Genomic DNA, 15,000 nt, shown 5'->3' on the forward strand with positions numbered 1-15,000 from the left:
AAATAAATGATGAGAATAAATTAACAATATATCATATTAAAACCAGTAACAGCGTCAAAACAGATATGTCCTATATAAACTATTAACAACGTCCAAAAAAGATATGTCATATATAAACAATAAAAAGACTCATGTCCGCCTGGTCAACATAAAAACATTTACTCCAACTTTGAACTTTGAAGTTCTACTGATTCAACTACCGATTAGGAAGATCATTCCACAACTTGGTAAAAGCTGGAATAAAACTTCTAGAATACTGTGTAGTATTGAGCCTCATGATGGAGAAGGCATGGCTATTAGAATTAACTGCCAACCTAGTATTACGAACAGGATAGAATTGTCCAGGGAGATCTGAATTTATAATAAAGATTGCCTGAAAGAATTAAAAACTGTAGTGAAACGAGATATAATTATTGGATACCAATTGGAAGCTGAAATGTATGGAATAATATTTTTTAAGGCGTACATAAAATACAGGATGTAGAGAAAGTGATAAAAAAAATGATCGAAAAATTGATAAAGGATTTATGACTTCTCTAAATGTTAAATTAAACGCTAAATGATTTTAGTAATTAAAAAGAAAAGAAAATTAGAAATTAATGAAATTAATGGAACAAATTTACTTTCCTTAAAAACAAACTTTCAAGTATCAGTGATCGCCATGAAACGAAACAATGTAAAAAAAATAAAAGAAAAATGCAGAAATAGGAAATAAAATTCAATTTAAGTTTATAAACATATTATTTAGAACGGACCCATGAGTGATTATCTAAAACGTGAACCTTTGTAGTAGAGAATATTTATATAATTGAAAATGCCTAAACAGACTTTCTATGATTATAGGAAAAGATTATCTTAAAATACTGAGCATCTATTGAAGCATTAAAAAAAACACGAATAACAGATGCTTGAAGACTGGGAAAAATAAAGAATGGTTGCACAAGCAGGTAATGCTACCATCTTTGCATCAATCCCATCTCTTGAATGTAGATCTGTGGTTATTCAATCCCATCTCTTGAATGTAGATCTGTGGTTGCTGAATCCCTTAATAGAGATCTAGCTAAGATTAGTGCATGGTCCAAATTGTGTTATGAAAAACATTTGGAAATGAAATAATTAAGAATGTCCATTAAAGTTACCTAATCTGCGAATTAGCACGAAATCGTTTTGAGATTGGCATACAAATGTTATCACAGTAATGATACGCTATTTGAAAGAGAGAGAGAGAGAGAGAGAGAGGAGAGAGAGAGAGAGAGAGAGAGAGAGAGAGAGAGAGAGAGAGAGAGAGAGAGAGAGAGAGAGAGTTATGCTTTATGTGCATTACATGAAAACTAAAGGAAACCTTTAAAAAATATATTTGCCAATTGGTGATACAAATTGTACCGCACGTGTTTCACTCACGTTCTTAGAGTGTAATGCTATTTCCCTTGTTTTGTATAATATATTTTGATCTCCCTAGCACTGATAAGAGAACCTGTTTAAGAAAGAACTTTATTTCTGTTGAAATAAAGTTAGTTGTATTCATCTCGTCTCTCTGTTATAATCTTACAGCAACCTCTCACAATTGTTGACCGCCGGAGTACCAGCTCCCTCCCGCCTTCCCCCTCACTATTGTAGTTTTAAGGCTGATTCACACCTGACACTCACACTCACATGCACTCAATTGATCGCACTCAAATATTCTTTAATGATAAACAGGCAGAGTATTCAAACCATCCAGTCAATCATTTTCGCTCAACTCTAGTCACGGTCACAGTCAAGCTCACGATCAAAGCAAAAGATATTTTGAACGTGCTGAAACTTGAGCGAGAGTAAGATCGAGAGCTTGAGTTATGGTGTGAAAAATTTTTCAGTCGCGGTCAGCTCTTTGTGTGGGCAGGACGTGAATGAAAGTTGTTCTTTCATTTAAACATTGAGTCAACAAAGCAAAAAACAATGGGACAATTCAAAAGGTAGGTAAACATGTGAATAAAGAAAACAAACAAATTATGCTATATTTATTTTAAAGGCTATGAAGACATAAATGTTTTATGTAAAGGTAGGAAACTATAGAGAGAATACAGAATATTAATTAAATTGAATTTTCCTTACTATTACATATTGCATTGTGATGATAAATAAAGAATAAAATAATTGCTTGCAACTTTACTTATGTTGTTTGAATAACACTAAAAAAAATTAAAGAAACTAATTATAACTTCTTTTTTCATGACAGATGAAATGCTCATCGAAATTGTCAAATCAAAACCTGAATTGTATTACCTGGCGTCACCCCTCTGCAGCAATGTTAATGTTAAAAGAAAAAGCTGGAACGAAATAAGCAAACAATTAGGTTGTGAAGGTAAGTACTGCTAATTTATAAATATTAAAATTTTCTGATTTTGCCAATCAACTGAACCAGGACATGATATGAAATAGTTTTTCAGTGTTTCTCCCACAGCGAAAGCTTCTCTAGTTGCATTTCCACCTCTTCCTGTCATTGGACGTAAATTTACTTGATATCCAGAAGGCATGTCCCTAGTACCTGGCTGTACAAAATTACTTAGACGTATCAGGTTATGAAGTATGCAAGTTGCTGTTATTATTGCATTAGCATTACAAGGAGTAGCTTTAAGTTTTCTTAAATACAGCCTGAAAGTTTGAACAAGTATACCAAATACACATTCTACTATCCTTCTTGCACGAGATAACCTATAATTAAAGATCCTCTTGTGCTCATCATGTTCAGTTTGAGGAGCGGGGTATGGGCGCATTAAATTTCTCTTGAGAGGAAAAGCTTCATCGCCAACGATAACATATGGTGCAAAAATATCAGTGCCAGGAAGTGCAAAAGCATTCGGAACATTCAGTTTGTTCTCCTCTAGGTTCTTGCAAAGGCATGAGCTAGAAAAAATTCCACTGTCGCTATTTTTACCATAGGATCCCACATCAATCCATATAAACCTGTAATTAGCCTCAACTAAAGCCAATAATACAACAGAAAAGGTCTTTTTATAGCTAAAATATAGTGAATCACTATTAGCTGGGGATTCAGTTTCTACATGTTTCCCATCCAATTACCATATACAGTTTGGGAACATCCAATTTGTTCAATATTGGTCTGCAATTTTCTTCCAGTCTTGTTCGCTGGGTACTGGTATAAGCTTCTTCCATTAGGTTTTTGACTATCGCGGCACACACTTGCACAACATTGCCCTGAACGGTTGAATGTCCGAGATGATAGCTATAGGCCAATGATCTATAAGAAACTCCTGTAGCTAAAAACCTGAAAAGACAAAAAGTTATTATTGAACTATTATATAAATATATACTATAATAAAATAAAATAAAACTGTAATAAAATATTATTTCTTTGATTTTCAGGGTGCAAAGAGCGCTGGGAATCTCTACGTTCGCAATATTGGAAAGTTATTGGCAAGTGTACAAAGAGTGGGCAAGGCACAAGTTCAACAGTGAAATGGAAATATGAAGAGCAAATGGGGTTTATTTGCTCTCTCTCTAAGGACAGAACGCGGATATGTTCGACACCATCAAAGGATGCAGATATGTATGAAACAACGGTAGATGACATGGAAGAAGTCGCTGATGAAAGCGAAGGTTGCAATGTGCAGGTTCCTGAAAAGTCGCAAGTTGACGAGATTGTTCAGACACTAACAAATTCAGAAAAAGCGTATTCTCAACCTCATCCGCGGAAGCGAAAACTGCAACCAGCACCTAGTGCTTCGGCAACATTGATGAGTTATATTCTTGAAAATAAGCAATCTACTTCTTCAGACCCTATTGACACATTATTCCTGTCCATGGCATCAACAGTATAAAAATTTTACAGCAAAGATCAACTTCTCACAAAAACAAAAGTATTTGGAATCATCACTGAGATTGAAGCTCAATATGTTAATCAAGAGTACACTCCTTCGGTGTCCCCTGCTCTCCCAGGGAACTATTCCATTCAAAAATCTACATTTGTGGCGCAGGACTATGTGAGTCAGGCATCTTCATGTGCCACCCCTATCTTGTGTCCCCTGCTCTTGCATCAAATTCTTCAGCTTAAAATTCTTCATTTGTGAACCATGACTCTGCCATGTCTGAAAATCTCGACATTTTGTCTCCTGCGGATACAACCGAAAGGCCCTATCCCATCTTGGAGCAAGGGAATTATAATGCATATTAAATGTAGACTATTTTTGAATTTGTGGACTTGTTTTTTTTTTTTTTTTTTTTTTTGTGGGGTAATTTCTTTTTTACAGTATTTTTTGCTTTTTAAGCAAACTTCCATTTTCAGTTCAAACAGGAAGGTTCTTTTTTTATTTAGCCCTATACTGAGTCCAGAGATGTACAGAATATTTGCATAGCATTTGCGAATATAATCATATTTGATAATAAATTCATTAATTAGTTTTGTGTGTTTTTTTTTACCTTAAACATACAGCCAATCTTTCTCTTGAAGATATCGATTCTCTGAAATAGGTGTCTTCCTTCATTATATCTGATCCAATTTTGGACAAAATATACTCGAATGTCCCTTTTGGCATGCGGACATAATTAAAGAATTTTTCTTCGTCATCTATAAGAATGGGATATAAAGTGTTATATTCTCCTTCACTCTTCACTAGCATAGGATGCACTCAAAATCTCCTCCTTTTTCTCTCTCCCTCTTCCTCATCCAGCGCTATGGTTATACCTGCTAATTCTAGAGCCGAAAAATCACACATTGTTCACCAATGCCAACACTAAACAAACTGAGCTCAGGAGAGCTTGAGCGGCATATGTGAACACACCAGCAAAATGAGCTAAGTGAGAGCTTGACTGTGACTTGGGCGTGAGCGTATGCGTGGGTGTCAGGTGTGAATCAGCCCTTAGTGTTTGATTAATCCGCCCTCCAACCCTTACTCTTCTATGCATGCCACATTCACGAAACTACCACCCTTCGCCAGTATACAGGCATTCACTTGGTTTCAGTATGCTAAGGTTCACTTTCACATCAAGGATGTGACTCACTCAAGCACTGAAACCAGACTACGTCGTCACTTTGATCACCGAGGACACTTTCCCGGAAATCTCTAATTTTTTTGTAACCAAGGAAACGCCTCGATAGCGTGCGATGACGTCAAAATATACCTCCTGGAGCAGTATTTACCATCGCCAACTGCCCGTATAGCCAAGCTTTTTCAGCTCTCTTAGTAACCGTTTGGGGACCATAAGGCTTTGCTCACTCTCAATGAAATGACCAGTATCGCTTGCCTGCAACCTGCGGCAAATGGCTCTCCTTTGAAGGAGAAACTGCTTTGTGCCCTTTGGGTATGATGCCTACTCGATGTGGAGGATTCATTTTTGTTTTATTTTTATTTTTTTGTTTGCCAAATCGAGAGAGAGAGAGAGAGAGAGAGAGAGAGAGAGAGAGAGAGAGAGAGAGAGAGAGAGAGAGAGAGAGAGGGGGGGGGGGTAGTTAGTGTATCGATTGTTTGTTGTGGGGAAGACTGTTGGACTAAATGAGATTGTTAGTTTGTGTTTCTAGCTAGGTTACGACAGTGGTGAATGTCTTGGGTGAATGGCTTTTTTTATTTGACTGCAACAAGGGGCAGTAGTGTGAATGCTGGATTACCATTATTATTTTTTCGACCAGCTGAGAAGTGTTTTTTTTTTTTTTTTTTTTTTTTTTGAGTAAGTAGACTTTTGTTTATATTTGCTTGTCGTGATTGTGAATGATAGGAACAGTTTATTATTTACTTTGATTATAGTGCGATAGATTAGGTACTTAGGAGTGTTCGTAAGTGTTTCCCTTTTTTTTCATTTGCAGGCCGTAATTCCTCCTTTGGAGAGGTTTTCTTTGAATGTAAAATAGTTTGTTGACGACCTGGCTTATAATAAGGAATTGGATACGACTGTTCAAATTTAGATAAATGTTTATGACCCGGACTGGATGAACTTTCGATTGCTGTTATTGATGATGATGATGATGATGATGATGATGATGATGACATCCAGGACCCCAATTAGGGAGGCAGTAGTGGCAAATTTCCACATAGTTTAATCTGTTAATCCCAGATTGATGGTTGTACCGTGAAAGACAGTTCAGCAGTTTGTGAATGACTGTGTTGCAAATAACATATATAAACTTACAAATTTTGGTGTTGGTGAACTCGCAATATATATATGTATATATATATATATATATATATATATATATATATATATATATATATATATATATATATATATATATATATATATATATATATATATATATATGTGTGTGTGTGTGTGTGTGTGTGTGTGTGCGTGTGTTTTGTGTATTTATGTTTGGGTTGCGGTTAGTTTTAAGTTTTTGTTAGGATTTATTTGATTGTGGAAAGTTTTTTTTTTTTGTTAATTATATATTTAGTTTGTAAGAAATATAGTATTAAGGTTATGTTTTGTTTTTATGTCCTTTTTGTCTAAGAGTCCAGTTTATGATAACGTAAGGGGAAAGTTTGTATTGATGAGAAATTTGTCAGTTAAGACTGAATCAAGGGTGTGGGGTTTGTTCTTGTGACATCCCGCCACATCGAGAATGCACGTGCTGTCACCCATGATGTGGTTATTTTGCCCATGAAGGACATGATGAATAAAGTTGAGCCCTTATAGACAGCCACTTAACCACCTTCAAGACCTCCATCAATGCCTCCATTCCTGACGAAAAGGACGACTATTGAACATCAACTGAAGCTGACGTGAATGTGGTAGGATGGAATGTGGTATGACACAAACGCCCACCTTCTGATGTGCCGGAGCGGTGACAAAGCCGCCAACCACCAACTTATGCTATTACCCGTCGCTCACACCCCTACCAACGACCTCTCCTGCCATTTACTGATGCCCATCGGTTGTAGTTATGCTACTACCACTCCAGATTTACTGCTGCTGTGAAAAGATTTGCGAATGATTGGTGTGGCCAAAAAATTTGTAAGTTGCCCATCGCTTGTGGCGGTAGCCTACCTTATCATGAATCTTTTCTTTTTACATGATGGTTATGGCGTGCAATTTTTGATAGACACTGGGGCTTGCCGTTCTCTTTCACCAAGGCCAGTCTCCAGAACACAGTGGGATCATTCTAAGCTGCTAACATCTGCCTGGTAGCTGCCAATGGACCTGTTATCCCCACACATGAGTACGACACCCTCACATTATCGTTTTGGAGCCCGAAATATCATTGGAAGTTTTTTGTTGCTGACTTCACATTGCCAATCGTTGATGCGGATATCTTCAACCATTTCCTCCACCTGGTTGATGCTACTTACCGACGGTTAGTCAAGGAAGACTCCTACTAGTCCACACCTCTTCACTCCGCCCCCTTCGACCTCGCTCTTCATATCAGCACACCTACATATGCCTACACTGACTTCCTTACATCGTACACGGAAGTCTACCTTCCAGAACTTCGCCAAACACAGTATTTTTCCCCATAATAAGATGATGGGACCCACAATATTTTCCAGATTCAGGCATCTGGCACCGGAGTGTTTGACAGCCATTAAACAAATGTTTGCCAACATAGAAGAAATGGGCCTTTGCAAAAATGCCTCAAGCCCATGATCGTTGCCCTTACACACCATTCTGAAGAATTATGGATCTCTGGACCCTTGTCGGGATTACAGGCATCTGAACATGCAGATGGACCCAGATCACTACCCCCTCCCAAACATTGCCAACGTTACCACCTACTTGCATATAGTGAAAATTTTCTCCATGTTCAACATCTTGAAGTGATATTATCAAGTACCCATGAACTCAGAAGACATCCCCAATAGTGCCATTATCATCCAATTAGGTACCTACACCTTCAATTACTGACGTTTTGGCATTCATAATGTTGAGACTACTTTTCAACGCCTCATGGAGGGCATCTTAGTTTACCTCCCCTTCTGCATATATTACTGTGGATGACAAACATTTATTCTCTTCCTCCAAAGAGGAACACCTCAATCCCCTACACATTATTCTCATCCGCCTACAACAGACTCGCCTTGTTGTCCAATTCGACAAGTATACCTTTGGTGCCAACAAAGTGACGTAGCTAGGCCCCACATCACTCCTGAAGGAGTCCACCTCCTCCTAAGAAGGTAGCAGCCTTTCAAACTTCCTCACCCCCTCAACTGTCGAAGCAATGCAAGAATTCTTGGGCATAATCAGACATTATCACTGTTTCCTGCAAGCCATTTGCCGTCCTCTATGCTTCCCTCAAGAGCAAGCCAAAAGATCTGAAGTGGGGGGTCCCATGAAGAATCAGCCTTTTACAACGCAAAGAATCCCCTATCAGCCACTCTTGTATTCGAGCAGTTGGTCAACGTCTCGCCTTGCCCTTTGGCCTTCTTCAGTAGAAAACTATCCAAGGCAGAATCCGGCTACTCTACCTTCAACTGTGAATTAATGGCGGTGTATATGGCTGTCTATCTTTTCCACCTCTTCTTAGAAGGTGCGCTCTTCATCATTAAAATGGACCACATGCCTCTGGTGCACATCTTCACTCAATAGTTCAACGTCTAGTCCGCCCGCCAATAACGACATCTTTCCACCATGTCTGAATAGAGTTGCAACTGTCTACAGATCCCTGGGAAAATGAATTCCATTGTCAATGCCATGTCAAGAAGCACGTTGGCTGTCATTCAACCGGGATTGGATTACAACGCCTGGGCAGAAGCCCAACAAAAAGATCTAGAGTACAGAGCTTGCAGGACATGATGCACATCTCTCCATTGGGAAGGTGTTGCCTTCGATAACTCCAAAGCCATCCTATTTTGTGACATCAGTACTGGTAGACCATGACCATGGTTACCTACTCCCATGCGCTGACAGGTGTTTTATTTTTTTATAGTCTTCCTCATACTATTGAAGATGAAGTTCATTTTGCACAGGCATTACTAAGGATACTATGGATTGGGTCCTCGCTTGTACTTGATGCCAAACTTTAACAGTGCATCGACACACTGAGTCTATGGGGTGGGCAACTTCCCTCAACCTCAGTGTCACTTTACCCACACTCCCGTCCACGTAGTCGGTCCCCTACCCACATCACTAGGGTAATTGTTACCTGTTTACAGTCATTGATTGCTCCACTCAATTGTCCTTAAACCATGCCCTTGCACACTGCAGTGATTGGCTCATGTACATTCGCCTTACTCACAGTGTGGATTAACAAGATTTGATATCCCTGAGCATGTTACTTCTGACATGGGTATCACTTTCCCCTCTTAATTGTGGATGTCATTAGCCTGTCTCTTGGGCATCACCTTACATCACCTACCACCACCTACAACCCTGCAGCCAACTGAATATTTGAACGTTTTCATTTCACCCTCAAAGCAGTTTTGATGTCCCAATGACTCAAACTGGTTTATTCAGCTTCCTGGGTCCTCCTTGGACCAAGGACCACTACTAAAGACGCCCTGGATGTCTTGGCAGCTGAAATGGTGTATAGCGACCCGTTGGTCATCTTTGCTGGTTTTTTTTTTCGTCTGCATCCTCCTCCAATAATATCTAGCATCTTCGTCATTTTGTGGGAAAATTTCCTCCATGCCATCAGACTTACAAGCCCCCAGCATAGCAAACCATACTGACAGATTTGCATAAGGCATCGCATATTTTCATATACAACGACACTAGCAAGCCTCTGCTAACAACCCCTGACACTGGCCCTTTCCTCGTGATCCTTCGCATACCAAAGGCTTTTTTAGTTGACATTCATGGCAAAGAAGACTGGGTCTCTGTCGATTGCCCAATGACCTGCCTGCATGGCACCTGTCAAGAAAAGGACGCCCTATTTCACATATATGTCTTTTCTAGGAGGAAGCCATGTATCACATGTATTTCACATGCTCGTAGACTGTCATGGTGTTTCCTTTTTTTGTATATCTCTCTCCCCCTCGACCAATAACAGTACCTGTTTAAGTTTGCCTTTTCATGCATTAGCCTGTTTTAATTTTTGTGACATTCTAGCTCGGAAGTGCTTACATATAAACTCATTATCTGTTCAATAAAAGTAATGGCATTCATCTCGTCCCTCTGTTATAACCTAATAGCAACCTTGCACAAAATAATTCTCTAGATGATAGACTTCGATAAAAATATGAATTGCTTCTTGCTTCTGTTTTCATGCAGGTGGTTCAATCAATTCTTTCGAGGAGGTCACTCTATTGCCGCCTCTTTTGGTATGTATTCATTTGAACTGGATTACATATGGGGCATTAAGAGTCCAATCCCATACCTTTAGCCTCTTTTTATAATTTATATATGAAAGATCTATTTCTATGTTTTTACTGTTCCTAAAGTGTTTAATTTGAGTTGTTCACTACCTCTATTGTAGTTTGCTTACTTCCTTATTACTTTTCCTCACTGGGCTAATTTTTCTTGTTTGGGACTTTGGTCTTATAGCATCCTGTTTTTACAACCGAGGATGTAGGTTACCTTGTAATAATATCAATAATTGCTTATATGCCGTGTGGAAGACAAGGAATTGTATGATGGAATAGTAAGGTCAAGGAAATTATAGATTAATTTATTGATAAATTATTAAATTTTCATATTATATAATATGGAGATATATAGCAATTAGGTTTTGAGGTTGAACTAAAATTAAAAGAAGTATTGATCAGAAATTTCTGCAACAAGGTATTGGGATTTTCGAAGGTTTGTGCGTTCATTTTATATTGATATTCTTACATTTTTATTGTTACTATTATCATTCTGGACTTGTCACCACTCAACAAGTTCATAGTGAATTGCAAATTCAAGATGCTAACACTGCAACACATAAGGACCTTACTGCCCAAGAGGGCATATTCAGTCTCCATAGACTTGTCAGACGCCTATTGGCACGTTCCAATCAACCGTCGACTCTCCCCCTACCTAGGGTTCAAGCTACAACGAAGACTATACGCCTTTAGAGCCATGCCATTCGAGCTAAATATAGCCCCAAGGCTTTTCACGAAGCTTGCGAGCGTAGCTCTCAAACAATTACGCCTAAAGAGAATTCAGGTAGTAGCCTACTTGGACGACTGGCTGGTGTGGGCAGCATCCGAGACAGAATGCTTGCAAGCTTCCAGTCAAGTGATACAATTCCAAGAGTATCTAGGCTTCAAGATCAACAGAAAAAAGTCTCGACTTTCTCCATCTCAAAAGTTCCAGTGGCTGGGAATCCACTGGGACCTAATGTCACACCGTTTCTTCATCCCGGCGAAGAAAAGGAAGGAGATAGCGAGTTCTGTCAAGAGACTTCTAGATTCCGAAAGGATATCAAGACGCGAACAGGAGAGAGTACTGGGCTCTCTCCAGTTTGCTTCGGTGACAGACCTAGTGCTAAGAGCACAGCTAAAGGATGCAACCGGAGTTTGGAGAAGTTATGCATCAAACGCGCGAAGAGATCTGAGAAGACCAGTTCCGCTTCGGCTACGTACTCTTCTCAGGCCTTGGTCCCAAGCCAGACATCTAAAGAAGTCGGTTCTTCTTCAGCCACCTCCCCCGTCGGTGACGATTCACTCAGACGCCTCGAAGGAGGGATGGGGAGGTCACTCTCATCGGAAAAAAGTCCAGGGGACTTGGTCCAGGCTATTCAAGACATTTCACATAGACTTTCTAGAAGCTATGGCAGTGCTCCTTACCTCAAAGAAAGTCTCCCCGCATCACTCGATCCACATATGGTTGGTGATGGACAGCGAGGTAGTTGTGAGATGCTTGAATCGACAAGGATCGAGGTCACCACCTCTCAATCAGGTGATGTTGGCCATCTTCCGATTGTCGGAAAAGAAGAAGTGGTACCTGTCGGCAGTTCACCTTGAAGGAGTCCGCAATGTGACAGCTGACGCTCTATCCAGGTTCACACCGATAGAGTCGGAATGGTCCTTAGACGCAGGATCATTCTCCTTCATTCTGAATCAAGTCCCAGAACTGCAGATAGACCTCTTTGCGACGAAAGACAACAAGAAGTTGCCCCTGTACGTGTCCCCGTACGAGGACCCCTTAGCGGAAGCAGTGGACGCGATGTCCCTCAACTGGAACAGATGGTCCAGGATTTATCTGTTCCCTCCTCACAACCTTCTGTTGAGAGTCCTCAACAAACTGAGATCCTTCAAGGGGGTAGCGGCAATAGTGGCCCACAAGTGGCCGAACAGCGTGTGGTTCCCCTGGCATTGGAACTACGGCTGAAGTTTGTACCGCTACCAGATCCAGTTCTGACCCAGCGAGTCCAGAAGTCGACTGTCTGCGCTTCATTACAGAAAAACCGGACCCTGCACCTCATGATTTTCTCTCCCTAGCGGTGAGAAAGCGTTTCAGGATTTCGAAAGCCAGCATAGATTTCCTAGAGGAATATAAGTGCAAATCTACTAGAAGGCAATATGAGTCCTCTTGGAGAAAATGGGTGGCCTTTGTCAAGGCAAAGAATCCACAGGAGATCTCGACAGACTTCTGGTTATCTTTCTTCATCCACCTCCATGGTCAAGGGTTGGCAGCTAACACGATTTCGGCGTGTAAGTCTGCTTTGACAAGACCCATTCTATATGCCTTCCAGGTCGACCTCGGTAACGAGATCTTTAATAAAGTTCCGAAAGCCTGCGCTAGGCTCAGACCTTCAGCACCTCCAAAGCCCATTTCATGGTCTTTAGACAAAGTTCTTCATTTCGCTTCTCTGTTGAGCAATGAGGAGTGTGCGTTAAAGGATTAGACACAAAAAGTTATTTTCCTATTTGCACTCGCGTCCGGGGCCAGGGTTAGTGAGATTGTAGCCCTCTCGAGAGAGGCAGGTGGTGTTCAGTTCCTGGATGGGGGAGAACTGAACCTGTTTCCGGATCCTACATTTCTCGCCAAGAATGAGTTACCCACCAACAGGTGGGGTCCCTGGAGAATATGCCCTCTGAAAGAAGATGCATCTCTATGTCCGGTAGAATGCCTAAAGGTCTATCTTCGTAGAACTTCAGACTTCAAGGGTGGTCAACTATTCAGGGGAGACACATTAGGGTCAAATTTATCTCTGAATCAACTCATAGCGAAAATCACATATTTTATTCGCAGAGCGGATCCTGACAGTACACCCACAGGTCACGATCCGAGGAAAGTTGCCTCATCCTTAAATTTCTTTAATTGTATGGATTTTGAACATCTCCGTTCATACACTGGCTGGAAGTCTTCCAGAGTGTTCTTTCGCCACTATGCGAAACAAGTAGAGGAACTAAAGAGATCTGTGGTAGCAGTGGGTCGCGTCGTTAACCCTACTGTTTAACTCTGCGAGGAACAGTGGTTTTAATTGGGATGAATAATTCCAGGGTGTGTAGTTACTTACGGTACTACAAACTAAGTGAGGGCACTGAGTTGCCCACGTAGACTGTTCCATTTCCAAAGGTGAACCTAGCATAAGTGCAGACATGTGTGCCGAGTGTTTTCTAACGCTAATGTGATTGATTTGTAATACAGACTTTTATGACTTTGATACCTCGGTATCTTAAAAGTAGCAATAATGTTTTTTATTTCAGATAAACAAGTTCTGTTTACTATCATACTTATGCTTAAAGTTTTGGGTTATCTTCTTCTTATATATATATATATATATATATATATATATATATATATATATATATATATATATATATATATATATATATATGTATATATATATATATATATATATATATATATATATATATATATATATATATATATATATATATATATATATATATATATATAATTGTTGTTAACCTGTCTATTTATTGTTTGTCAATAAACTTGTTCTTGAGAACCTTGCGTCTCCTTCACCTGTGTCAATTTATTGGTATAATTGAGCATTCATTCTATGTACTTTATCTGGGATAATTCTAATAGAATTGTTCCTTTATGCAAGCTATGTTGCATTGGTTTATGCTTTCCCTTAACGGGAGGACTCCGTCCTAGAAGGGGACGGTGGCAGTTTTACAAGTTTCCTCCTATGCGGATATAAACCTTTGTCCAATACAAGTATTGTGCGGAAAACTGGTTGATATTTCATATTGACGCAGTGGTTCTTTACAAACTATGCTTTACTTAATATGGGGTGAGACCACTATATTAGCTTGCCTAGTATTCATACATAGGCATATGTACTCTTCGAGACTTTTCCAGAGTCTAGTAGGACTCTTCCCTGTAGGGGGCAGGAAGCTCTAACATGGTTTATGGTTAGTTGAAAAGATGTATAACGGTAACATCTTAGGTCTCTAGGTCTAGTCGACTGGGAAAAATTACCTCCGGAGAGTACGGCACGTTCTGAGAATCTACAGATACAGTAATGCTCTGGTATACTTCCATCAGGACGACATGGCTTGAGCCCAAAAAACGGATTTTGAGCGAAGCGAAAAATCTATTTTTGGGTGAGATGGCCATTTCGTCCTGATGGACCCGCCCTTCCCTTTCTATGAAAGGGCTGTAGGACCCCTCACTACATACAGTATCTGTAGCACCTCGTGTACGCTACAAGGAATACAGATGGCGCCAGGATTGGCGCCAGGCACGCTTACGAATCTAGAGAAGAGGGACCCTTGGGAGCGGCTCCCCCTTTTTCTTTCCCGTTTTCGTTTCTTACCAATTGACCCCTCAATGTGTTATCTCTGTTTGGGGTGCAGATTGCAATGTGGCGTGTCAAGTATACGTCCTCTGATATGCCGCGATATCCCTTTCATTAGGGATATTCGCTCCAGGAGTTAGAATTCTGGGTACCTTAAAGTAAATTCTCTGGGAATATCACCGTAGTTGTAATATACCCTAGGAAGCTACCCTATAGGAACTTCCATCAGGACGACATGGCGATCTCACCCAAAAATAGATTTTTTGCTTCGCTCAAAATCTGTTATATATATATATATATATATATATATATATATATATATATATATATATATATATATATATATATATATATATATATATATACATATATATAAATATATTTACATATATATATATATATATATATATATATATATATATATATATATATATATA

The sequence above is a fragment of the Palaemon carinicauda genome, chromosome 33 (genome assembly GCF_036898095.1).
Source record: "Palaemon carinicauda isolate YSFRI2023 chromosome 33, ASM3689809v2, whole genome shotgun sequence".
Classification (NCBI taxonomy): Eukaryota; Metazoa; Arthropoda; class Malacostraca; order Decapoda; family Palaemonidae; genus Palaemon; species Palaemon carinicauda.